At 32.1% G+C, this 27,817-nt stretch overlaps 1 long non-coding RNA gene across 1 annotated transcript in view; it reads right to left on the reverse strand.

Annotated features, from left to right (window-relative positions):
• Nucleotides 1–7,215: 7,215 nt before the first annotated feature.
• Nucleotides 7,216–27,817, reverse strand: part of LOC144312254 (uncharacterized) — a 215,765-nt gene continuing 195,163 nt past the window's right edge. Inside the window, exon 6 of the long non-coding RNA XR_013377759.1 lies at nucleotides 7,216–7,296. This is a non-coding gene — a long non-coding RNA (uncharacterized LOC144312254). The remainder of the gene's footprint in view (nucleotides 7,297–27,817) is intronic.

Here is a 27,817-nt window from a genome sequence, read left to right on the forward strand (position 1 = left end):
TTCTGTTCATTTTTAAACTGGATTATTTGTTTTTTGAGTGTTGAGTTTTATTAATTTTTTATATAATTTGGATATCTACTTTTATCTGATATGTCCTTTGCAAATATTTTCTCCCATTCCATGATTTGCCTTTTAGTTTTGTTGATTGTATTCCTCACAGTGCTTTTGCTTTCGTGAAGTACCAATAGTTTATTTTTGCTTTTGTTTCCCTCGCCTCAAGGGACATATCTAGTAAGAAGTTGTTAGGTTACCTCACTCGCATTTAGGTCTTTAATCCATTTTGTGTTTATTTTTGTGTATGGTGTAATAATATGGTCCAGTTTCATTATTTTCTTTGTTGTTATCCAGTTTTCCCAACACTAATTTTTTGGGACTGGCTTTTTCCCATTGGATATTCTTTCCGGCTTTGTCAAAGATTAATTAAGCATATAATTGTGGGTTCATTTCTGGGTTTTCTATTCTGCCTCATTTATCTATGTGTCTATTTTTGTGCCAGTGCCATACTGTTTGATCACTACAGTTTTGTAATATAACTTGAAATCTGGAATTGTGATGCCTCCAAGCATGCTTTTATTTTTCACGGTTAATTTGACTACTTGGGGTATTTTGTAATTCCATACAAATTTTAGTATTGTTTGTTCTAACTCTGTGAAAAATGCAGTTGGTATTTTGATAGGGATTGCATTAAGTTTGTAGATTGCTTTGGGTAATATCGACATTTTAACAATATTTTTTCTTCCAATCCATGGGTGTGGAATATCTTTCTATTTCTTTGTGTCTTTATCAGTGTTTTATAGTTTTCAGAGTACAGATCTTTCACTTCTTTGTTTAGGTTTATCCCTAGGTATCTTATGGGTTTTGGTGCACTTATAAATAGAATCATTTCCTTGGCTTCTCTTTCTCCTGCTTCATTAATAGTGTATAGAAATGTAACAGATTTCTGTACATTGATTGGTATCCTATGACTTTACTGAATTTATGTATCAGTTCTAACCATTTTTTTTTTTTTTTTGGCAGAGTGTTTTGGGTTTTCAAGTTGTCTGCAAATAGTGAAGGTTTTACTTCTTCCTTCCTGATTTGGATGCCTTTTATTTCTTTTTGTTGCCTGATTTCTGTGACCAGGACCAGTAGTGTGTTAAATAACAATGGTGAGAGTGGACATCCCTGTCTTGTTCCCGACTACAGAGAAAAACTCTCAATATTTACAAGCAGCACTGTATGTCTCCTGTTCTGCAGGATCCAGGTCTACCACTTCATGGGGGTCTTTTTGCCTAACCCCCATGTACAGATGGCTGGTCTTGCAGTCAGAATATTGCTCTATATTTCTCGTGTGAGCCATTCATACAAGAAGCTATTGATGTCTCCTGATGACAGAGAGAACTACCCTTGTTCCCTGATACAAAACACCAGTTTTATGACAATAATCTGTATGATGCCTTTATTTCTATTTGGGAATAAATGCACTTTGTCAGAAAAAATATAAACTTACAGAAACTGTATGTTCTCATTTATTATTATTTCATTAGATTTTTATTTTCAATCATATATTATTTGTTCCTTAGGTCTAACATGAGTATAATAATCATATAGTTTGCTCTGCAGAGCTTATTGCTTATATTTTGGACAGATTCCACTGGTTCTCAGAGAACAGCTCATCACTGAAAAATATCCTATTCATTTATATTTTCATTTAGTACCTTATTCTGTAGATAATTATCATTTAATAACCACCACAAAACTAGCAGAAAAGAGAAGCTGTTCCAATATTTTCTAGCTATGTGAGGATAGTAATGAGGAAGGTAAAATCACTTCTACTTTTTTCATATATTACTTTTACAATGGTGTTATTAAGACCTGAACTTCCAACTTTTTTTTTGGAAAATTTAGATGTCCCACAGGTACCTTGAATACAACATCTCTGGTATTGACTTCATTTTCTTTTCTTAATATGTAGCTAATGTTCTTTTACCTATAATTGCTAATATCACCAGCATATAATTATTGAAGCCTGGAATCAAAAAAGAAATTCTAAAATTATCTATTCTCTCACTCTAAATTATCACATAGATCAAAGCCTTCATAATTTTTGCCTTGTAAATACTTAATAGATCTGTTCCTCTTTCTTTTTTTACTGATACAGATATTACTTTATATATATAAATTTATTTTTATGTATGAATATATTACATATAGTTGGTGTATTGATGATTATACATGTACATATTCCATATATTCATATAATTGCCTCATCAATATAATTATTAACAGTCACAATAATGCTAGGTATTCTATTTAATCTAGTGTCTCCTAATGTTTTCATCTTCTTTAGCCACAGTACAATTATTAAAACTAAGAAATTAACATTGGTACAATTCCACTAACCTACAGATTTCACTTAGATTTTACAAATTTTTCCATTAATGCCCTTTCCTTGAATTCAAACTAGATTTCACATTGCATTTAGTTGTCATGTTTTCTTAGTATCCTCCAGTCTCTGACAGTTCCTCAGTATCTATCTTTCATGACTGACACTTTTCAAGTGTATATGTCAGTTATTTTGTAGAATGTCCTTCTATCTGGATTTGCCTATTTTTTTTTCATGTAGATTGAGATTTTTGCATTTTTAGGAAGTACATCACACAAGTGATGTACCCTCAGTGTAATTATATTGAGGTATATGACATCAAGATGTGTAGTTACTAGTCATGTTAACCTCAATCAGGGTTTAGATTGTCTTTGAAAGTTTCTTCACTATATAGTTACTATTTTCTTTACTGTAATTAATATATATCTTGGGGGAGATAATTTGTGACCATGAGTCTATTCCATTTTTCCTTTACATCTTGACAACTAAAGTTTGCATTTTGAGTGAATCTTTCCTGCAACAGTTATTACTGTGGTTTTCTTAGGATACATTTTCATCACCTTCATTCATTCCACACTCAATAATTTAAATTCTTCAGCAGGGAAGAGTTGTCCCTTTTCCACCATGTATTTATTTTATTACTTATTTATGTCAGTATGGGTTCATGACTATTTTATTCTATGGGTCATAAACAAACACTATCATTATTTTGTTGTTTGTGACAAATTGTTTCAAAATTTCCATTGGAAGAGATTCAGACTGGCTATTGTGCACTTCCTTATTTTGGCATCACAATACTCTCCAGGATCATTGTGAACTGTTCCTCTCTGAACTCTAGAATTAATTGCTTCTCTAAAGAGTCATTGTTCATTTTATTTGAGAAAGTCATTTAGAAACCAATATCTGGAATGTCATTTTACTCCCTCTCAGGAGACAAGCTTTTGTGTAGTCTTGTCTTTTGTGTTATATTATCTATTCAAAATGTTGTTTTCCAATGTAACTCGGGTTGTGTCCACCTCCTCCGGTGTTATAATTACAAAATTATAAAATAGTTATTTGTTATATTTTTATTTTTCAATTTAGTTTTCTCCAATACCCTGCATGGTTATTTTTAAAATTTTACATCCAGTAAAATTCTATCCCATGGTCTACAAATCTGTAAATTTTGCCATACACAGAGTCATAAATCCATCAAACAATCATGATACAAAGCAATCCCATTATCTCAACAATTTTCTTGTCTCTCTTTTTTTGTGGTCATCATTTTCTCCCATGCCCAATCTCTGGAAACCATTAATTTCTTTTCCATCTCTATAGTTTTTTTTTTTTCTTTTCCAGAATGTCTTATAAATAGAACTATATGATATATTGTGTTTTGTGTTTAGCTTCTTTATTATTTTTATCTTTGAGTATAGTTGACACCCAATGTTACATTAGTTTCATGTACACAACATAGAGATTGAACAAGTTTGTGCCTTATGCCTGTTCACCACAAGTGTAGCTGCCATTATCTTCATGCATCACTATTACAATATTATTGACTATATTCCTTATGCTGTGCCTTTTATTCCCATGACTTATTAATTCAATAGCTGGAGGGCTTCTTTTATTTAGCAAAATGCATTAGGAATTTTTGTTTTTAGGCATTTTAACGCGTGTGTTGTTGTATCTATTTTGATTTTAGTTTATAATTTTTATTTATTTTTATTTTTTTATTTTCCTTTTTTAAGATAATATATAATTTTTATAATGATTAACTATGCTGAGCATCTTTTCTTACATTTCTTTGTCATCCATATACCTTTTTTGACAATGTGTTTGTTTATATCTTTTGTCCAGTTTATTTTTTTATTTTTTTTATTTTTTTGTCCAGTTTATTATCTCTTTTCTTACCATTGAGTTTTGGATGTACTTATAAGTCTTCTTAGAAATACTACTTATAATATTTTATCCCTGCCTGTCTGTGACTTTCAGTTGCATTCTCTTAGAAATATCTTTCACTGAGCAAAATAATTGAATAGTTACAAGCATAATGTGTAATTTTTTCTTTTATGGGTTAGCTTTTATTGTCATATTTTCCAAGTCTTTACTTAACTCAAGATCACAAATATTTTTCCTGTGTTTTCTTTGAGATTTATAGTTTTAAATTTCATACTTAAACAATCTGAAGTACCTCAAACATACCTATGCCTCAAGTATGGATGATACAGAGAAACTAGTGTGCTGTGCAAATCGGAGTGCTCTCACTGAGTGGGACAATGGGTGAATCACTATCCCTCACATTATTGCCATGGAAATATACTGTTCTGGAATTATGGCATAATTTTATTTTGTGGGCTTGTGGGTCCTGAAAAGATGACTTAAAGATTTTCCCAAACATAGAAATAAACTGAAGTAAAAAAGGTGAGAATATTAATGTCTTGACATTGAGTTTGTATATTGAACTTCATACTTGCTCTAATTGTCTAATGCATTTAATGCAGTGCATTATAAAATTGCATGTTGTCTTGTCTCTCTCCCTATCCAACCTCCCCAAAAGTTTTTTTTCCTGGAAGAATGACCTGTGACTTATCAATTTTAAACACCTAAAACTTTACCTTGTTTATATTAGACTTTATCTGAAATAATATTAGTTGTATAAATGAATGAGCAATGTTTATGAAAGTCTTTTTAAATTAAAATTGTCAAATGTCAGTATTTTAACATTTGAGAAAAACTCTAATATCTCATAAATAATTACATTCTGATCAATAGCTTGAGCTAATTTGCCTTTAGTTGCAAATGGATAGTGTTAGAGATCAGTTTTTGAAAATAGACATCGTTTATAAAAATATTTCCTTAGAAATAAGCTTTAATTTTCAAAAGGAATTAGGGTCTGTTCAATAGTGAAAAACAAATTATCCTTCCCATAATTATCCAATGTAAAGTTGCTAATATACTCAATTGTTAGGACAAAATTTTTGCCTTTGCTCTATCTTCCACAATATGGAACCAAATTTGATCTACCCATTGTAGGTCTGCACTTGATGACTTTTCTTTTCACTCAATACATAAATTTGTGATTATGAGGTCTCTTCTTTTCCTGAGAAAGAAAAGCAACTAAAGTGTTTTATACCTTGCATTATGCAATACAGATTGTCTAATTAATTGCATGCAAGTTAATCTTGATGATCTAAATTATATTTTCCTCTGAAAAAATATTCATTATGAAAAGTATGATTTTTTTATTGAAGCATAGCGACCTACAATATTATATTAGTGTCAGGATGCCTGGGTGGCTTAGCAGTTGAGCATCTGCCTTTGGCTCACAGTGTGATCCTGGATTCCTGGGACCGAGTCCCACATTGGGCTCCTTGCATGGAGCCTGCTTTTTGCTCTGTCTATGTCTCTGTCTCTCTGTGTCTCTCATGAATAAATAAAATCTTTAAAAATATATTATATTAGTGTCATGTGTACAATATATATTGTCAATTGACAGTTATATACATTGTGAACTGCTCACCATGATAAGTATAGTTACCATCTGTGACCATACAAATTATTTTAATATTATTGACCATATTCCCAATACTAAAGCACAAATTTTTGAGAAAAAAGTTGTCTGAAGTCATCATGAAATTTACAATAGAAAAAATAGCAGGATGCCTCAGTGATATAGTCAGCTGAGAGGCCAACTCTTGGTTTCAGCTTGAGTTATGATCTTGGAATGGTGGGATCTAGCCCCAAGTTGGGCTTTGCACTCAGTGGAGGGTCTGCTTGAGATTCTCTTTCCCACTCCCTCTACCCCTACCCCCCCACTCTCTCTCTCTAAAATATATAAATAAATCTTAAAAAAGAAAAAATAACAAAACATACTATTCTGTACTTTTAAATATTCCTAAAATAAAATAAAACCTAAAGTAATAAAATAACCTAATATATGATTAAATATTTTAATATAACTGAAACAGATATCATTTCAAAGGATGATATATGTTAAGAGAGTAGCAGATTTGACTATATATACATTTGAAGTTTCCATTCAGCAACAAAAAATATACTAAAGTGAAATGCAAAAGATGTCAGAAATTCTATACTTTTGTACTATTTATGAATTATGGAGTGAAATATATTCTTTCTTTTCTTTTTATCTACATTTAATTGCCCAGATATTAATTTTAAGAATGTTACTTGAGGGCAGAGAATCTTGTTTATTTCTCTATTCTATAATCTTTATTGTGGTTGAATAATAAATAATATGTGTAGAAGAATCATTTTCTGCCATTTTTATCTATAAAGAATAATTGATTTATAATTAGTGAGGGCTTCTTAAATGCTGGACAATAAAGCAAGTGATTTACTTATTTAAGCTTCTGCTTTCCAAGTAGAGAGCTACCGTTAGTAAAATAATTGATAAATACTTTGGGAGGGAAAGTCGTGATTGGGCTATAGCTGCTAAGGCAAAGTTAAATGGACAAATTTAGTCACTTGGGAAACAGATTAAGTAGGTTAAACAATGTGTGCAAGGTCACATAGATTATAATTAGAAGGCCTGGGATTCGTCTTCGAGGTTTTTTTGTTTTGTTTTGTTTTTTAGATTTTTTAAATGTATTTATTCATGAGAGACACAGAGAGAAAGAGAGAGGCAGAGACACAGGCTGAGGAAGAAGCAGGCTCCATGCCAGGAGCCCGACGTGGGACTCGATCCTGGGTTTCTAGGATCAGACCCTGTGCTGAAGCGGCGCTAAACTGCTGAGCCACCCGGGCTGCCCTTTGAGTTTTTCTTAAAGCTGAAATTATCGGGATCCCTGGGTGGCGCAGCGGTTTGGCGCCTGCCTTTGGCCCGGGGCACGGTCCTGGAGACCCGGGATCGAATCCCACGTCGGGCTCCCGGTGCATGGAGCCTGCTTCTCCCTCTGCCTGTGTCTCTGCCTCTCTCTCTCACTGTGTGCCTATCATAAATAAAAAAATAAAAAAATAATAAAAATAAAAAGCTGAAATTATCTTCGTAATGGTAACTTTGGATATACGATATTGAGCATTTAGTGGTCCCTGATACTTCACTGAACTGAGGAAAGTACCCTCAAAGAACACTATCCTTAGCAAAATAGTGAACATGGGTCAAACCACTAAACCCACAACTTTATTTAATAAAAATCTGTCCCTGAAATTTCTAAATTAACTGGCTTAAGTGCTCAGGCTTCACTCAAAGTGGGCTTTGGCTGATTAGTCATACTCCTTGGTATCAAGTCCTGTCAATCCAGGTTCAAAGTCTGATAGGATCTTCAAAATAAAATAATGACATCTCATAATTTGAGAATTGGAAAGTTTACTGAAGATTTGGAGATTACTGAAGTTTCTGGAATAAAGTTTACATCTTGAATTGCATAGCTTTCTACAAACCCATCATTTCTTTTCCTTGCTCTAGCACAAATTTCTCCTCATAGTGGTTTTAAACATACCTGGAACATATAAGTGACACCTCCCACTACACACACACATACACACACACAGAGAAAAATAAGTTATTTCCGTAGAAAGCAACCATGTTAATATCCAATATCAAAATCATTCTGGAGACTGCTCTGCATCTCCTCACTCTGAAGCCTAATATTCTCTGGGTTCTAACATATTTTTCCTTGAGCATGGGAATAGATGTGAGGCATGGGAGTTGTAGTGGACATTTATTTTTTCTACCCATCAGCCACACCCCAACTAGTTGTTTATTTGCTTTCCAGAAACTGTCCTTCTTTTACTCTAACTGCTTTAGGAAAAATATTCCTATCTTGGGACTGGTTCAAGCAAAGGATGAGCACATGACCCAATTCAGACTGGTCAGACCCAAAGACCAAAGGTAATATGTTTTGGGTCTTAGGGAAGCATACTATCTCTTTTCTGCTGGACTTGATCCTAGGAGAGTATGCCTTGGCGATTTTTTGCAGCCCTCTGAAAATCATTTGTGGAGAGACAGCTGAGAATGGAGACAGGACATCAGTCAGTAGACCTAAGAGAAAAAAAAATGTTGTAGGATGTCATTGACACCTTTATCAAGCTACACCTGAGGCTTCTTGCCTACCCTTGGGCTTTTCAGTTAAAGGAGACAGTGAATATATTTTTACAATAAATCAATTTTATCTAGATTTTCTATATCTATTTTTAAATAAACAAATTGTATCTAGATTTTCTGTTATTTGCTTGAAAACATAAAAACTATTTAGGATAGAAGGTGGTATGAAATACTAGCCTGAAAGTATTTTAAGCAAGCAAAATATAATCTCCAATTATATACCGCAAAAATATTTAAATGATAAACTACTTTAAATTATATCTTTTTTATATTTAAAAGATAATATAAGTTAATTTGAAAGTCATAGAAAGTGTAATATATTGCATGGATGATAATCTGCTAAAAAAGTGACAAAATATATTGGGCTACAGTGTTTAATAAGTTGATTTTTTACTGAGCAAGCATCATGTGTACATGTTCTTTAAATTTCCCTAATCATGCAGATAAATCTTTGTTTGCTCTTTTCTCTACCCTCCCTTATGTCATTCCATGAAAGCAAGCAAATTTGGAGGAGCCATTGGTTGGTTTTAAGTGTATTCAACCATGGTCTGCTCTAATATTTTGAGAAAGCAAATGGAGCACATTACCGTCACAAGCAATAAATACATATTGCCAATGCCCTTGAGTTGTCCTTGAATCCATTTTGTGTTTGAACATTCTAATAGGCTAAGCAGTCAGAGAAAGTATAATGTCATATATAGCAAGCTGGAATTGATGTTTACCATTGTTCCCAACCACACTTGAATTACCTTGTTAGTTTTACACTTGCTGCATATCCACTAACCTTAAATCATTTCTCCCTCATCTCAGATTCCGTGCTGATATTCCTATCATACCCGTAGACACCTTACATGCCCTAGACAAGAGTTTGGTAAAGATTTGGTGGACACTAGGTTTTACTTAGAAATATTACTGTTCACCTAGCTATGAATATATAGTTTTCTAGGGGATTTTTTGATATTGTACATAATGTGTTGCTTCACCTCTTTTTAAATCATCCTCTTAATTCCTTCGTAATTTCCTTAAGATTTCCTCAGAAGCTTGTAGGGCCATTTCAGGTTTAGATTAATTTATGGAAAAATAATTAAAAAATGAGATCTACTAGAGAAGTGAACCATTGTTTCAGCAAAAAGCTGATTAATATGAACTATTTTTTTTAAAAAGTAGTTTCCAAAACCTATTAGAATGATTATTATATATGAACAGATATAGTGATACAAAAATAATGCTAACATATATATTTAGCAAATTAAATAACTTGTGTTCTATTAAAAATAAATGAAAAGAGAGCAAGCTCTTTAAAACATTTCAAACGTATTTTATTTTCCAAACTGTACCTCCCCAGTTAACAATGGGCTTAGACTATCCTTTGCGATCTGGTTTGAAGATGTCATGAAAAGTTAGAAATCTAAAAATGTGGACAAAATATAAATGCAGCAGAATATATTAATGTCTGTCGACTATTTGTGATTAGCTTTTCTATTAGTAAAAAGGTGGCAGCCTTTCTCAACTGTTACTCCCATCAGTCACAAGTTTTTATCGACTATTGTGAAAAAAATACCTATAAGATGCCTAGAACAGAAATCAGATTCTTCACAGACTTTGAATGCATTAGAGACTGATAAAATCCTGCAGCACATTCTGGCTCCATGGAGGAGCCACTCAGCTGGAAGGCTTTAAATTAGTGATGACCAATCTACTCCTATAAAATATTTCTTGGAAGATATGGCCTCCAGTTCTGAAAGCAGCCAAGCTAAATGAAAGTGCATTCTATGGACAGCCCTCTGGGTCTACAGTATGCCAAGCTCAGCTTAATTAATAAATCTGATATATAGACATTAAATATAAAGTTTATTCACAGCTGTGTAATGGATGTTTTGCAGAGACCACTTTTACATGCACAATATTTCATTTTCCACAGTGGGAAGAATGGGTTCTTCATGGAAAGTGAAAGTAAATGTTTTATTTGATATGTGTTTTTCTGCCTTTTCATTCTTGAGTCTGAAATGCCATTTTTCTTCATTATACGTTGATGCATTGAGGGGAAAGATGTTGAAATGAAATTGAGGGGGCATATTTGTCAGCTCCACAAGAATTTCAGAGTGACCTTAAGAATCATCATATCATACAGAAGTATTTGTAGATCATAATTATATAATTACACACTATATTTATATATAAAGATCATGTGTATAAGTATACTGAGATGAGGGTCTGACACACATATGCACACACACACATACACTAAAAAGTTTTTTTCCCAACTAGCATCTGAAATTTTAGTGTTCTTCTGCTTTATTATTAAATATTTGATGAATTCAAAATAAATTTTAAAATATCCACAAGATATGAAAAGTATTATAATAACCTCTGTATATCTACTATCCCAAATAAGAAATAGAACATTATTAAGCCCTGCATATCTTTCTATAAAAATCTTTCCTTTCTCTACCCCAATGAGTAACTATCATTATGAAATTTTATTATTTCTTTGTACATGGGGTGTGTTTGAGTGTGTGTGCGTGGTTTTAGTACAGGTTTATCTGAACACAAGATGTTGATAGTTTTTTAATCTGCTTTTAAAATTATTATGATGCATATATAAACACATTTTTATATTTAATTAGATATTTTTATTAGTAGTTCTTTTTATAATCATTATTATGTTTCTAAGAGTTACTCATGTTGGATGCAGCTGTAGTCTACTCATTTCTACAACTGTATAACATTCCATTTTGTGAATATACCACAAAAGTTAATCACGTAAAAAAGTCAATCTATTTTTTCTTGGATTGCTTTTTCTTTGTGCAATAGTGAACACTACTCCTCTTAAAATTATTGTCCATGTACCCAATGTTAGTTTCTGAGTCTTTGGTGTGTGAATGTTTATCTTTATTAGATAATGTCAAATATTTTCCTAAATATGTTCATAAATATATACTCCTACCTGTCCTGAATGATAAAATAATTCCTTTGGTTACATCTCAATCACTTGGTATCTTCGGACTTTACATTTTGCCATTTTGCCATTGTATTAAATGGAGACTATATTAATTTCTCTATTTTATAACATTGATCTTCCACACTACTGGACCATTTGTGCATCTTCTGTTAAATGCCTATTTATACTTTGCCTTTTTTAATATTCGTAAGTTAGTCTTTTTCTCCTTGATTTATAGAAATTGCTTTTATTCTTTATACTAAGATAATGTTTGTTTTACATGCTGCCAATCTCTTCTCCCGGGTTATGGTCTGCAGTTTTCATTTAGCTTATGGTGTTTTTTGACCCTCTTAGCTCTAGTTCTCACAGGGTTCCTGGCAAGACTAGAGTACGATCTTACTGATGCTGCCCTTAAATATGGAGTGGAGACAGGGATTGAACAGGACAAGAAATAATCTCATATCTGTATGCCCACCTCCTCTTGGCACCTCTCATTAGCTACCACCAATAGGACAACAGAGCACTAGTGATACTGGTGCTGACATTCACAGGATTAGACCTCAATAATGAAAAACAAAGTGAATCTGGAGTGAGGCACATGAGAATAACAGTACAGTTTAATTTATTTCTACCAAGCAAGTTGTAAAAGTTTCAAGTTTAATTTTCCCATTTTATCTTGCAAAATAAAAGTTTTCTGGGGAAATAAAATTATAAAAACAGAAGTGTTATATATTTTTTTCAGGTGTAGAATTTAGTGATTCATCAGTTACAAATGACACCTAGTGCTCATCACAACCAGTGCACTCCTTACTACTCAAGAAGTGATATATTTATTCATTAAATGATCTATGACTATTGTGACTAGTAAAAAAAAGAAAGAAAGAAAATATTAGATCAGGAACGAATCTAATATTAATGTATTACACTAATATTAGTGTAAAACACTTCATAGTTTGTGTTTTTGTGCTGTACTTTTTTAAAACCCTCATATAATTTTTTCAATGAATTCAGAATGAAAAATGAACAGACATATAGTGAAAAAATTAGTTGGATACATATTTGTATTTATACATTTCAAAGCCAAATTCTTAGCAAGAACTCTTTTCCTGCCCTTATCCTGCAACAATCACCACATCCTATGAATTTGACCTCTTTGTTTTCTTTTTAAATATCTCCATTCTACTCTACCCATTTCAAAATTCTACCAGCCTTCCTGGTTTACTTACAATAACGTTATGATGTGCCTCTACTCTCTAGTAATACCTCTTTCAATTTTTCTTCAGCTGAAGTCAGAAAAATCTTCTTTACAATCAAATATGGTCTCTTTTTATGTGTAAAATCCCTTTTTTACTATAAATGCATTTATGAAAACTCAAGCACTTTAAAATACCTTAAATCTTCCAGTGTGGTATAACTTCTGCTTATATATAATTTTAACTTTATCCATTCTCTCAAAATCTTTATCTGCTTATTTCCCAATCTATTTTCAGTTCTTGGTTTAATACAGTTTTATTGGAAAATCTTCCCTGATCCTTTAAATCTGTGTGATCCCTGAGTATTGTATGTTTTTTCTAGTATAATAGTTATAACTTTTTATTATCAATACTTATCTTTCTTTCTGTAGTCTAACACTGTGCTCTGTGAAAGTAGAGTAAAATTCTCTTTTATCACTCACATATCCAGCATCTTGTACATGTGCAAGATAGATGAGGTATACTATATAAAGTATATTATATATTATATATATGTTATATATATACATACGTGTGTATATATATAAATTATATATTATATATATACATATATGTATAAATATAGTATACAGACAATAAATATTTACTGCTTTGATTTTGGGCTGGAGTGCCTTATGAATGGCCCACTCCTTCCCTATAGTCTTACTGCCTGCATGTTCCTACTATTTCCACTGCTTTCTCTGCCGCCGTCACGTGTAGATGCCAACTAACAAGGAGAGACCATTGCATTTGTACTTTGGCCAGTATAAATCCATGGAAGTTTCAGTTGTCTGCAAAATTTCTTATAAAGGTTAAATTAGCAACACAAAATCACAGGAATGTTGGCACCTATGAGAAGCATTTGGATTTGTTCAATATGAGAAAAATAATGGGAGAAAGAAGCAGATAAACTGACTTCCTTACCTACAGTGGATCATTCTAAGATACACCACTTTCATATGCCTTTTCTGAATGTATACCACCAAGACTAAGCAAGCAGCTATACTGATCCTGGAGTTTTGGCTAGCTCAATAATATTCCCTTTGTATTAGTCCTGCCCCCGACCATTGTTTTCTTCTCCCCTAACCTTGTAAAGTGTTATGTCACTTTTTCTTGAGGCTTTTTTTTTTTCCTCAGGTCTGAGAATGGTACCAAACAGAAAACCCTTGGGACTTGATTTTTTAAAAGGTTTTTATTTATTTATTTATTTATTTATTTATTTATTTATTTGACAGAGATAGAAAGAGCATAAGCAGGGGGAGCAGCAGAGGGAGAGGGAGAAGCACGTTCCCTACTGAACAGGGCTCCATCCCAGGACTCTTGGATCATGACCTGAGCCAAAAGCAGACACTTAACAAATTGAGCCACACAGGCACTCCAAGGACTTGATTTTGGAGTTGGTTTTTCCCACCTGAGAAATAGGTGTGCAGGTGAAAATAAGTAACTATAATTTAAAGAAAAACTTGAAATATTTAAAAAGAAAGTATTAAGGTTGAAAAAGAAAATAAACATTCAGTTTCAAAACATCTCCCATTTCAAATTCCTTGGGAGTGAAAATATACCTAAACTAAGTATGGGAGTATTTGAGGTAACAAGCTTAAGAATGTTTAAACATCTAAAAGCACTTATAGATAGTGAAAGCAATGATTAACATCTTACCAAAATAGAACTTCCTCTCTAGTCCCTGGAAGCGTGCCCTAACTTATTAGAAACTTGGTAAGACCATTATTTTTTCTCAAGATCTGCCTTCACTAACATGTATGGCCTTCAGAAAAAAAAAAAAAAAAAAAAAAAAAAAGGTCAAATCTTAGAATAGCTACACTAGAAAAACTATGCTCCAGGAAGAAATAGCCTATAGGCCAAGCAGTTGCAGGAGTAGACAAAAGATGGCAAAACATAAATGTATAGGGGATTATAAGGGGATGAGGCCAGAGGAAGCAAAACATAGGAGTATTTATAGGAGAATACATCAATATGGAAATGCCCATTGTAGCAAAAAGCTCAAAATTATGTCAGGAGCACTTAAAACTTGTCCTATTAGTTTGTTGGGATGTCTTCTTGAAACTTGGACATGAACATGATATACAGAAAATGAGATAATGTGTTGGACTTCACTGAATTAATATATAGGAAGAATATCAGGACACTCAGAAAGATGTCTAGATTAGAATTAATTTACTGTATAAGTGGTAGTTTCCAGCATCTGATTGCTCCCTTTTCCAAGATAAGGGCAGGGAATATCTTAACCAGAGGTAATGAAGAATGCATAAGAGGGAAGCACTGGCATGTTTCAGAAACTCAGTGGTGAATATTTCAGGCATGCCATGATCAATAGTTTGGATGCTACCAAAAATGGTGATTTTGTGATTCTGGAATAAAAGAGGCCAGGTGGCAGCATATTCATAAAAGCAAAGATGGACATAATTATTGTAATGGGCAGATAACATTAGGAGACCTCGATACACAGAAGTTGTGACCTCTATCATTTTGCCACTCAATTCACTTTTCTGGCCTTTGCAAAAACCAGATGGATAATGGTGACATTACAATCAACTAAACACAAACTTAACAATCATAGATTGTCCTGTCAGGTCTTTTATCTTTAGTGGAGCAGAGCAACAAGGTCTCTGGCATTTGATAAGTGGCTGTGGGTTTTCCAAAACTTTTTCTCAACACTCATCAGTAGGGTAGGTCTTAAGAAATTCACTTTTACCTACGAAATTTAGCACTGTACTTTTACTACCTTGTCATCCAGGCTATGTTAACTCTCCTGAGTTCTGTCATAATATGGTGGAATGCATCTAATTTTAATACACATATAAATCCTTTGGATATGGTAAAATGTAAATTCTGATTCAGTAGTCCTGGGGTGAGATCTGAGATTTTAAATTTCTAACAACTTCCCTGATAATAGCAATGATATTTAGCAAAGATATAGATAGGGATCTTGATCATCTTGACAACTGAATATCATGCTAGTCTTCTAAATTAGTGATATTATGCAAATTGAGCTTGCTGAGCAAAAACTCTCAAGTAACCGAGATATGCTAATAAGATACTTGTATTCCAGAAGGTGGAAAATAAACCTTGTAGAGATTTAGAGTCCTACCAACCAAAAGTGTTTGGGTTTAGTGGTTCTAAACATTTTGTGAGCTTCTCTAAGGACATACAGGTATTTTGGCAAGGGGGTTATTGTAATGAGCTCAGGACCACAAGATTCACTGTCTTTGCTCATTTGGATAGTTGGTTTGCTTTAGTTTTTAATGATTTAATCCATCAAATGTGAGACAGACATCATACTATGCAAGTAGAATAACTCATTCATTTCTCAGCTAAGATGCCAGCTCAGTGCACACATCCTGAGGGATTCGTGTACTATATTCCAAAATTTAAAAAGGCATATGAATGAACATAACCAATGCCTGATATATGAGCTTGGTACCCAATATCTGGAATATATTTGTCTGGAAAACTATGAATTCATGCAGAGTTCCCCCCTCACCATTACAGCTAGCGATTTACATGTAGAATTTGCTTCTCCCATACCTGTCAACTTAGATTCTACCGTTTTTGAGGCTTTGGTTCTCACAGGTGTAATACTTTGACCTATGCTATATTTTCAAGACTTCAAAACACCATGCACAAATTTGACTATTTTAACCAGCAATTTGAATATTTGAATATTTTATCTTTATTATACTTTCTTGATTGCATGAAATGATAATTTGATGTTAATCACTCATATATTTATAGAAATTAGAGGACATATTTTTATTATGCTAGTTATTAAATAAATGTGCCCTAGGACATGTACCATCTAATACAATAAAATACACAAATACTTATTAATTATGCTTGATTAAAACCAGAAAGTGAAATAAGACCTAATTGAGGGTATAGTGTACATGACATAAATTCAGTTGAAGATAAATTAAATCTGCATGAAAAAGATGAGAGAAAAAAATAGAACAGTTGGGAAGGTAGGACAAATGAAGAATATTTCAGATGGATAAAGAGAAAAGATAGAAAATACTTTTCCTATGGCTTGCACTCAAGCTTTGTCAGATATATAGATGATGGATTTTACCAATAGGATTTCAATCTCTATATGCTAGCCAAGTATTCTGTACATATCCTTTATAATATTCTACCCAGATATGAAATTAATATCAAATAGAGTATCATTTATGGAGCAACAATGGATCCAACACAGTTTCTCTCGCCTTTAAATAGTCTGTGAGCTTAAGCATCTCTATTATAATGCAAATAAGATTATTATAGTAATTTTGGATGAATATTTTCGAAAGCAGTTATAGCCTGTCAATAATGTTTATGATTACCCCAAATGCTTTAATGGCTCTCTTGAGATGCCAAAATGCAGGGACAAATAAACAGCTTTTAGAATAGACATTAGTGGCAGCAAATAAAATCCTGTTAGTAGCTTGCTTTGTATAAGTTCTTCAGCTCTTTTAGGGATTCTTCAAGATCAAGAAAAGCAGTAAATATTTACCAACGTTATTTTAAGAATCCTTCCATCTTTTTCTTTGATCTTGACATATTTGGAGAAGCGGATTAGTAAATCTATTTTAAGGCAGTGCTTTGAGCAGGAATTAGAAAAGTTGTTAGTAGTTACTATTGATGATATTAGTTGATAATATCATTACCAATACAAATGAGAAAAATCTACATGATATGCTTGCATAATTTATTGTGGATTCCCAAAATATCTGTAAAATTAAAATGGAAGTGAAATTTCATGGTTATTACCAGTTCAAATGAAATATATAACTTTAATTTTTAAGTTAAATATAATAGACACAAAATACAATTTGTGTGCTTATAAAAAATGTTTATGAAACGTTTATTGTAATACGTTTTCATTTAGTCACCCTAAAAATCATTTATGCATTAATAACCTGACATCTTATAGTGACAAAGGATAAAATGTCCATATCCATTATAATTTCACAACTTTACTGCAATAATTATATTAACATTAAGTTGTAGGATAAAAGTTCTAAATATACAAAGTTGGGGAAAATAATCTCACCTAGTATTATTAGTTCTCTTTCTAATAACTCCATGAAGTAAAAATATGAACAGTTAAATATAAAACTTAAAATGAATTTAGAATCTTAAACAATATCAACCAGATTTATTAAACTATCACACATATATATTTTAGAATAACATAGGCTATTTCGAAAACAGTTCCATATAGGGTCACAAAGAAAAAAAAAATCCGCATGTTCCAAAAAAATATTTCTACATCAATCAATCTCTGACAATAAAAACTGAGAAAGCATTACAAATATTAATTAAAATTTAAAAATAAATATAAAGATAAAACCCAAAAGGAAAAATCCACAAAGAATATACATACATCTGTGTCTTATTTTTCTTGGAAAAGGGGAAGATCAGAAACCTGATTAGAACAAATAGTAGCATTCTTGCTGAGATAGTGCTAATATTGTGCACACACACATCAGGGGAGGGGGCACAGAGAGGGACAGTATGGCCCTACTGGTGATGGCAACTATAGCACTGCAGTTGGTATATGTTCCACTGATGCCACAATGAGTTTAGAGAGCTAGAGAGTTTGGGATTCTTCTTGAGACACAAAGTATAGACCATGGATAAGACTGTCATGGTTCCAGTTTGGTGACTATTTCTGTACCCTAGTAGAAACATTAGGAAATTATTCATTTCTTTTTTTTTTTTTTTAAGATTTCATTTACTTATTTAAGAGAAAGTGAAAGCTAGAGAGATTACAGAGGAAGAGGAAGAGGGAGAAGCAGACTGGCCACTGAGCAGGGATCCCAACTAGGAGCTCGATTCCAGGACCTTGAGATCATGACCCAAGCTGAAGGCAGCCACTTAAACAACTGACCACCCTGGAAATCGTTTATCTCTGACAGTGTCTTCAATCGAAATTCTATAGATTCAGATAAAATAACTTTTCCATATCAAGGATCACCGGGGAGAATTGATGGTAAGTTGCCTTGTATGAGACTTTTGTGGAAATGAAAACTATAGATACAGACTCAAAAGTGCTATACATGTGTGAATGATCAAAGATTATTAAACAACCATGTTGAAAATGTATAAAGGCTTTTTTATAGTCTCATAGATAAGCAAATAATGATATAATCTTATTAATGAAAAGAAATTTAAGAAACAACCATGAGACTTCTAGAAATGAGAAATATTTGGTGAAATTTAGAAAAGCAACAACAAAGAATGTGTCCAATAGTAGATTTGACTTAGCTAAAGATAGAATTAATAAACTAAAAGATTGATCACAGCAATCTCCCTAGAAAGCATTACAGAAAAACAAGAAGATTCACTCACTAACTTATATGCAAAACTATGGTCTCATAAATTCAATGGGCTTTAACTGATATTAACATCTGCTGGGGCAAAATTCTTTTTCTTGTTTTTTGTAAGATATTCTTGGATTCTTTTTAATTTCTTATTTCATATTAATTAACATGTAATTTTCAAGTTTTATTTTACAATATTTATATTATGTTGTTTGAGATTATGAAAAATTGGTAGAGTAATTTAAAGGAAATTGGCATCTTAACAATATTAAATTATCTTTCCTAATAACACATCAGTTTGGCAACTTCAGTTTCTGATAAATTTGTATAATATTTTTCTTTAGGTGTTATTAGATTTTTTACTAATATTACATTTTTATTGTATTTGTACTAACATTATATTTTTTATTTTGGATAAAGTAAAATTTTAACAATTAGATTCTGTAACTGCTTGCTGCTGAAATGGAAATAACTTATGGGTTTTCTTTTATTTGTTTATCTTATATCTGGTCATCAACTTAACAAGCTCTTTTATTTTAAATAAGTAGAGCTTTTTTTCTCTGATATTTAGTGAATGAGGCAAAAGTCATTTTTTCTTGTACATTCCAAATATAATTTATTTGGTAATATTTTTCATCCAAACAAGGAAAATAGTTTATATTTACATACATTATAGATTTTCAATGTAGTCTTACTCTTATGGTATAATTCCCAAGTTATATATGTATATATTTCTAATATTTTCATCTTTTGATAATTATTAATAATTACTGATATTGAATGACACACTCATTTGTTTGTCGAAGTAATTCAGTTTTGCAGGTAATAAGGCTGAGTCAGAGAATCAAATAAATTGTGCAAAGTGCAAAGTCACATTTAGGAGGTAATGAAATCAGAATTCAACCCCACAACTTTTATATTCAAGAGCTAGAACTCTTAACTACTATAAAAAACCTGAAAATTAACTACTATAATAAACTACTATAATAACTACTATATAAAATACACTTAAGCAAAATTTTGCTATAATATTCTTAGGTAATAAAATACATCAAAGCCAATTTTCTAAAGTGGGTCTTTGCCTTTTCATTTAGGGTATACTAAACACTAAATGTTTTCCTTAACTTTAGTAATTCTATGTAAGATCTATGTGTTAATCCATTAGTGCTGCTCAAAGTCCTATGATTTTTTTCACTAGCTTTATTGAACTGATGTCAGAAATTGAACAAAGTAGTTGGAATTCTCTTCAACCTGTATGGTCTTAGAGCCAATTTGTTTTAAATACTTTAAAAAGATTAAAGTCTTAATCTTTAGGGATGCCTGGGTGGCTCTGCTGGTTAAAAGTCTGCCTTAGGCTCAAGTCGTGATCCCAGGGTCCTGGGATAGAACACCACATTGGGGTTGAGCAGAGAGACTGCTTCTCCCTCTGCCTGCTGCTCCCCCCGCTTGTGCTCTCTCTTTCTCTCTCACTCTCTAAGAAATAAAATCTTTAGAAAATATTAATCTTTAGAGGATATACATCCATTAAGAATACTTTCTTTTTAGTTAGTAGTTTATTTGCTTTCAGAAATTTCTAAGGTTCTTATTTGTTAGATTTTTGGAAATTATACTTCTGTAGTGATACAGTAGGTCTTCCTTCCTTCCTTCCTTCCTTCCTTCCTTCCTTCCTTCCTTCCTTCCTTCCTTCCTTCTTTCCCACAAACTTTAAGCCTTTTAGAAGTCTCTTATAAGACTACAATAATAAGAAGGTGGGGCAAATAACAGTTATGGAATACTAATAATTTCAAATCATTTTCCAAACAACTTAGCATAATGTGTACTTTGAAGTCTTCAAAAGTTAAAAAAAAATGGAGGAATTAAAAATAAAAACCGAGAGTACCTATCAAGCTAGGGATTCTACTTTATGTTTCCCACTGTCAATCTTCTCCACCATTCTTTTCCCACCTCCTTAGGGGAGAGAAAAACAAAAAAAAGTGGTTAGGAACCAGCTATACCATTCAGCATCAATGACAGGAGAATTCTCAAAGGGAATTTTTCCTATGGAAACATTGGACAGAGACAGAACATCGTCACAAGAGTCTTATCAGGTTCATTACCCAGTGGCTTGTTGTCCTGTGGTATTGCATGAGTGCCATTTGTATTTACTTTTAAATGTTAGTTTTCTCATTTGCTTGTAGCCAGGGGATGTACTCAGGGTGGTTCTATATAATCAGAATATTATTAGCTCTCTCTGCCAGCAATAAAATTTCAAAGTAGAGAAATTTTGTTTTCCAGCCATCACTCTTCTCAGTCACATTTGTTCTCACCTCTCTTTTCTTTCACTATTTCCATGACCTCAACAGAAAAAAAAAAATTAACTAATTCATAAATGATAATTGTGAGTCAGGAAAATATCTTATTTTAGGATTACATGAATGTTATGTGTGTGTGTGTGTGTGTGTGTGCAAAGATCATGTAAAGAATGGTTACGGCTTCCCATTGCACTTTAATTATTTAAAAACATGAAATAATGTACCTACCATGCCTAGATCATATGGTTTCCATCCATCTTTCCAAATGCATTATTTTCCAATAAATTTTACCACTGTTATTAACTCCTGTTCTACAAACTTTCTATTAGTTCCTAGTAAATATTGGAGTCCTTTCCCTTCTCCTTGTTACCTATTACACCTTAATCTAAATATCACCTCAATGAGGCCAATCACAACCATCCAATCTAAAAGTCTTCCTGCTGTTTCAATGCCAATATCCTTTTTATTTTGTTTCTTATTTCTTTGTTTTTATTTTATTTTTTATTTCTTTGTTTTTATTTTATTTTTATTTCTTTGTTTCCCATTGGAGAATTCTGTATATTCTTTAATATGTTTGTTTATGTATTTGCTTTTACTTGTCTTCCTTCACAGTAAGGCAAGTGCCTTTATGACATAGATCACATCCATCTTGGATACAACTGTAGGCTAAGCACATAACATGCTTAATGGTTCCTAATGAAGATTTGTTGTATTAATAAATTAAAATGTAAAATACAGAATTATAAAGCATTATGATAAAGACAGTATTTAGTTGCATACTTGTTTATTCTAACTTCAATTTACACTACAAAAGTAACTATTTGAAAATGGCCTCCTGGATTATTCTATGCCATAACTTTAAAGCTTTCATTCCTTCAATAAATTTAAAGAAAAAAGAAATCAACAGTCTCATAAAGGGAGAATGCTTTGATTGACTTTAGTATTTTGACTGGAGATTTCAGAAGCAAAATAATCAATTTACAGTATCCCTAAATATGCCGCCCGGCCCATGTATATTTGAAACTACATTCAAGGTCATGTTACTAGTTCTGACTATATAGGTCATATCAACATGGACATTTGTCATTTAGTATAGACAACATTATCTAACTGAACCGATGAGTCTGCAAATACAGATAATTAAAGTTTTAATTACAGTGTTGTGGTACTTAAACAGAACTAACTGTAACCTAGGAAACCATTGACATTTAGATAAGAGAGAGAATAAACTCTACACTATAAGAAATAATGGGAGTAAAATTTATCTTAAGAAGAAAAACTGAAGCAGGAAGATATAAATAAAAATTACATAATGAACGCAAAAGTAAGCAATCTTTGGTTCAGTGTAGGAGAGAGAGGGTGGTTTTAAAAAAATAAATTTCTGAAGAAATATATATATATATTTATATAGAGAGAATATATATATATAAAAATATATATATATATATATATTATGGATTTTTAACTATAGTTTGTATTTCACCCAAACTCCTCTTTCTTGGTTAGGAAAGGAAAAAAGATACAGTACATGTCTAAAATAGACCAATGATTTAGGTCTGATTCTCAATTCCATCTCTTCTAGTTCTGGTACCTTGAGGATGTGGTTAAATATCAGTTTTCTTCTATATAAAATATGGATTATAACACATATTTCTAAAGGTTTCTGGGATTATATGGAAATTTGTTTAGAAGCTCTTACACACACACACACACACAAAATAGAAGCTCTTACACACATTTTGTTTCAAAGGATGATAACTATTAAAACATTTTAGCACAATTACAGTGTTAATTTTATTAATGTTCACAACCTTCTTCCTGAAAGATTTTTTATTTTTGGTGTGTACATATATATTTTTGTCACCTAGTCCAAGGCAGGTTCCTGGATTGTGTACATTACAGACCATTGGAAAACCTTTTGTTGATTTCCTCATGTCAGTTCTAGGATTTGTTTTTGGCATTCCACTCGAGCCCTTTCTTGTATGACCCCTTGATTCTTTTTTTTTTTGTTTTTGACCCCTTGATTCTTAAGCAGAATTCTTATTCTGTATTTCTGGTTAAGTTTTCTATACTGACGTTGCAAAAGTAAACTTAAAAAAATTTTCGAAGTGGGACACTCAGTGGTTGAGCATCTGTCTTTGGCTCAGGTCTTGATCCCAGGATCCTGGTATTGAGTCCTATAGCAGGCTCCCTCCTGCATCCTCTTGCCTATGTCTCTGCCATCTGTGACTCTCATTAATAAATAAATAATATCTTTAAAAAAAATCAAAGTGTCATCATTATGTTTACAACTTATTTTAAAAAGAATAAAAAATAGAACAAAATGTAAAATGGCATGATGAATGGATAGTGGGTATATGGACATATGGCTAGAAGCAGATATAGTACAATATTAATTATGAAATATACATGGCAGGTATATGAATTTAAGTTTAAATTTTTTAAAATTTTTTCTGTGTATTTCAAAATTTTCATAATAAAATGTTAAGTGAAAAATTTACCTTTTAATCTTTCCTATAACTCATGAATTTACCCCATGTATATGGCCAAACAATTTCCCCAGACACATCATTTTGTTTTGTCTTTTTCTCTTGCAGTTGAAAAGGAGAGAGAATGATTACAACTTATGGCAATATATAGAACCATCATAATTCCTATCACTGTGTACTTCCTTGTCCCTATATTATATTACATTTAGTGCAACCAATAGCCCAGCTGCTTGCTCTAGGAAATGTGTGCCCTGAAAGGTAAAACTGCAAGCAATCTAAATATATTACTTATCAAGATTAAAACTTGCTAATAAGGACTTGTTAAAAGACCTTTGACCTTCCTCATTTACCAATTCAAAGCTATTATTGTCATAAACTGTCTAATCCCAGCCAGTTTATATCTTATAAAATCTACCTTAAAATTGCTTCACTCATATCCTAAAATTCTATAAATCTTTTCATTATTTCTCCACATTGAGACACTACCTAAGACTCTGTCAAGGTGGTTTTCTCCCTCACAGCAGTGAATCTAAGAAACTAAGTTTTGCATGATCAATAGGTTTTTTTTAGTTTGTTTTTTTTTTTTTTTTTTTTTTTTTTTTTTCTGACTAGAAAAACTCGGGCAGCAGCATTATAGGTAATGTGATATGTTCAGGGAAGTTATTATATTATAAAATTTACTTTATTTTGAGCAATTACTTCAGCAATGCACTTAAAACTCTTATCAAGTTCAAGAAGCTGATAGAAGCTTTAGAAAAATATGTTGATATTTTCTTTGTGGACTCTAAAATCAGAATTATAATTGAGAATTAATCATGTCTGTTTGCAAGTCCAGTCTTTAGCAAATATTAGAGATAATCTTGGGTAAATCTGTCATCTCTCCAGGACATAGAAATAATAATGACTACTGAATTAAAGCTGGTACAAATTTAGATACTATCTTAATATGTCTCTCTCTCCATGCACACATATACATATATATGTATATATAAAAGACTTGATGTATATAGTGTGTTATGTATATATGATTCATAGTAGATGCTCAATAAATAGTAACTTTCATGATGTATAATTCTTGTATGTGTATGTCAGTAAAAAATATATATATTTAATGGCGATAAACATGAGTTCACTGAAGGCTAAAACTTAATCTCTTCATCATTAACTTTTTTATTATCAGATAAATAAATATATATGATGATGATTATAGAAAACATGCATTTTAGGGCTCAGTACTCAATCTCAGGATCACATTTTTTCAAATCATTAGTAATGTAGTACTATTAACTTTTTTAAAAAACTAAAATCTTTTGTTTATTCAGATTTATTTAATTTTCACATGATCTCTTCTGTTTCAGGATTCCATCCAGAAAAGCACATCACATTTAATTGTCAGGTGTCCTTAGGCTCCTCTTAGGTGTAAATTTCTCAAACTTTCCTTGTTTTTGGTGATCTTGATATTTTTGAGGTTTTCGTTCACTTATCTTGAGGGATGGCTCTCTATTCAAAATTAGTCTGATGTTTTCCTTATGATTAGATTAGGAGGATAGGTTTTCAGGAGCAAGACCACAGAGCTAAGGTGTCATTTTCAGTACTTCATATCAAGCATACCTACTATTGACATTACTGTTGATATTGACATTTATCATCTGGATGGCATACTGATTGTCAGATTTTCACACTTTAAAGATTTTTTTTTTTTTTCGCCTTCTACTATACTCTTTGGTGGGAAGTACTTATGCACAGCTCACATTTAAGTTTTATGGAGTTACATTACTCCTCCTGGAGAGTAGAGTATCAATTAAACTCCTAGAGAGTTAGAATATACTAATATATATGAATAGATACTTCTATAAGAAACATCTTTACCTGTATCAAGTTAGTTTATACTGATGTCTTCAACTTTAATCCATTACCACATGGATCATGCTATTTCTTCTTTTGTTTATGGACACTACCTTGCTAACAATATCCACCATCTATTATCTCTTTACTTAATTATATCATTCCAGTAGAGATGTGGAGTAGTATAAAAATTGTTAAACTTATACCTCCACAGGAGAAAATAATCTTAACCAACTTTACAAAGTTGTTGTATGTTTATGTGCAATGTCTTTACCTTTAATCTAAAAGATTCCACTCATTATAGAAATTACACAGCACCTATTTTAAAAAGATTTTATTTACTGATTTGAGAGAGAGAGCAAGCAAGAGAGAGAACGAGTTGGGGAGGGGCAGAGGGTGATGCAGATTCCCTGTGGGTCAAGAAGCCCCATGTGGGACTTGATACTAGGACCGCAGGATCATGACCTGAGCTGAAGGCGGATGCTTAACTGACTGAGCCACCCAGGTTCTCTGGTCAGCACTTTTTATCCCCACCTCCTTCACTGAGGATATTTCATGCTTTTGTAATACAGTTAGATTGTCTTCTCATGGTCTGTGTTCCTTCCTGAAATTCTTCAAATTCCTAAGTGTATATATATATATATATTTTTTTTTTAATTTTCGTACATTAAGGTTGATTCTTTGTGCTGAAAATTCTATGAGCTCTGGCAAAAGAGAATGCTATCTATGCACATTTCAGTATCATAAAGATTAGCTTCATGCCCCTCAACTTCCTGTGACTCACCTAATTCAACTTCCCCACTCTCCCTCTAAACCTCTAGCAACCACTGTCTCTTTTACTATCTTTATAGTTCTGGCTTTTCCCAGAGGGTTGTATAATAGAAATCACACAGCCTTTTCAGATCACCTTTCTTCATTCTATGATGCTATAAATGGTATTATATTTTAAATTCCAAATGCCAAGTTGTTCATTGCTACTGTGCAGGAAAGCATTTCACTTCTGTATATTAACCTCATATTCGTAAAACTTGTGAATTCTCTCGGATTTTCTATACAGATAATCACGTCATCTGCAAACAAAGACAGTTTTATTTCTTCCTTCCCAATCTGTGCATCTGTTGTTTCTTTTTATTGCCTTAATGCAATAGCTAGGACTTTTTCATTACAATGTTGAATAAGAATGATAGAAGGAGAACGATTTGTTCTCTATTTCAGGCAGAAAGCATCTAGTTCCTCATCATTGAGTATGATAGTAGCTACAAGGATTTTTGTAGATTTTGTAGATAACTTTATTGAGTAAGCTTTCCACTGTTCCTAGTTTGCTATGAGTTTTATCATAAACAAGTGTTGAAGTAAAAAAAAAATTATCTGTACCAATTGATATGATCATATGATTTTTCAATTTTAGCCTAGTAGTCTAGAGGTTACATTAATTAATTTTCAAATGTTGTACCAGCCTTACATAGCTGGAATAGATCTCAAGTGGCTACAGTAAATATTTATCTTTATACATTATTATGCTTTATTTGCTAATACTTGGTTGAAGATATTTACCTTTATTTTTATGAGAGATATTAATCTATAGTTTTATATAGTTGCTTTATCTGGTTTTGGTAGAGGATAATGCTCTTCATTGAATTAGTTATGAAGTGTTCCCTCTGCTTGTGTTCTCTAGAAAATTGTGAAAAATTCATATTATTTATTTTGAGGTTATTAATTATTGACTCAATTTTTTATGGATATAGGCCTATTCATATTATTTACTTCTTTTTTTTGTGAGTTTTGGTAGTTTGCATCAAGTAACTGTTCCATAGATAGAACATTAAAATATTCTAATATATCCCTTTTGTGTGTGAAATTGTATTGATTTAGAACTAGCTACAATGATCTGTGAATCTCATAAAGTTTGGAATATAAGTAGAGCTAGAGACCCTCGGAATTTAGTACTTATTTGTTCAATTATTTGGAAACTTAGCACCAGTGAGATAATAATAAGTCTTTGGTTGAAATGTCACAATTATCAGCCAGTTTTGCATGAAAGAAAAAGAAAACAAACCCATAGGCATAAGATGTCATGATAACTTTTTCCAACCACCATATTACAAGAGGGAGAACAGAACTGCAGGACTGTAGTTAGTGATACAAACCAAATATCTGCTTAATAGAGGTTATTAAAATGATTATATGATGACAAAGGTGAGAATTATCACAAGCATATGCGCAGGTAAATCTATTTCATTCATGAATTTACAGAAAACTAGTGTAAGTGATAGATAATGGTCAGC

The sequence above is a fragment of the Canis aureus genome, chromosome 4 (assembly GCF_053574225.1).
Source record: "Canis aureus isolate CA01 chromosome 4, VMU_Caureus_v.1.0, whole genome shotgun sequence".
NCBI lineage: Eukaryota > Metazoa > Chordata > Mammalia > Carnivora > Canidae > Canis > Canis aureus.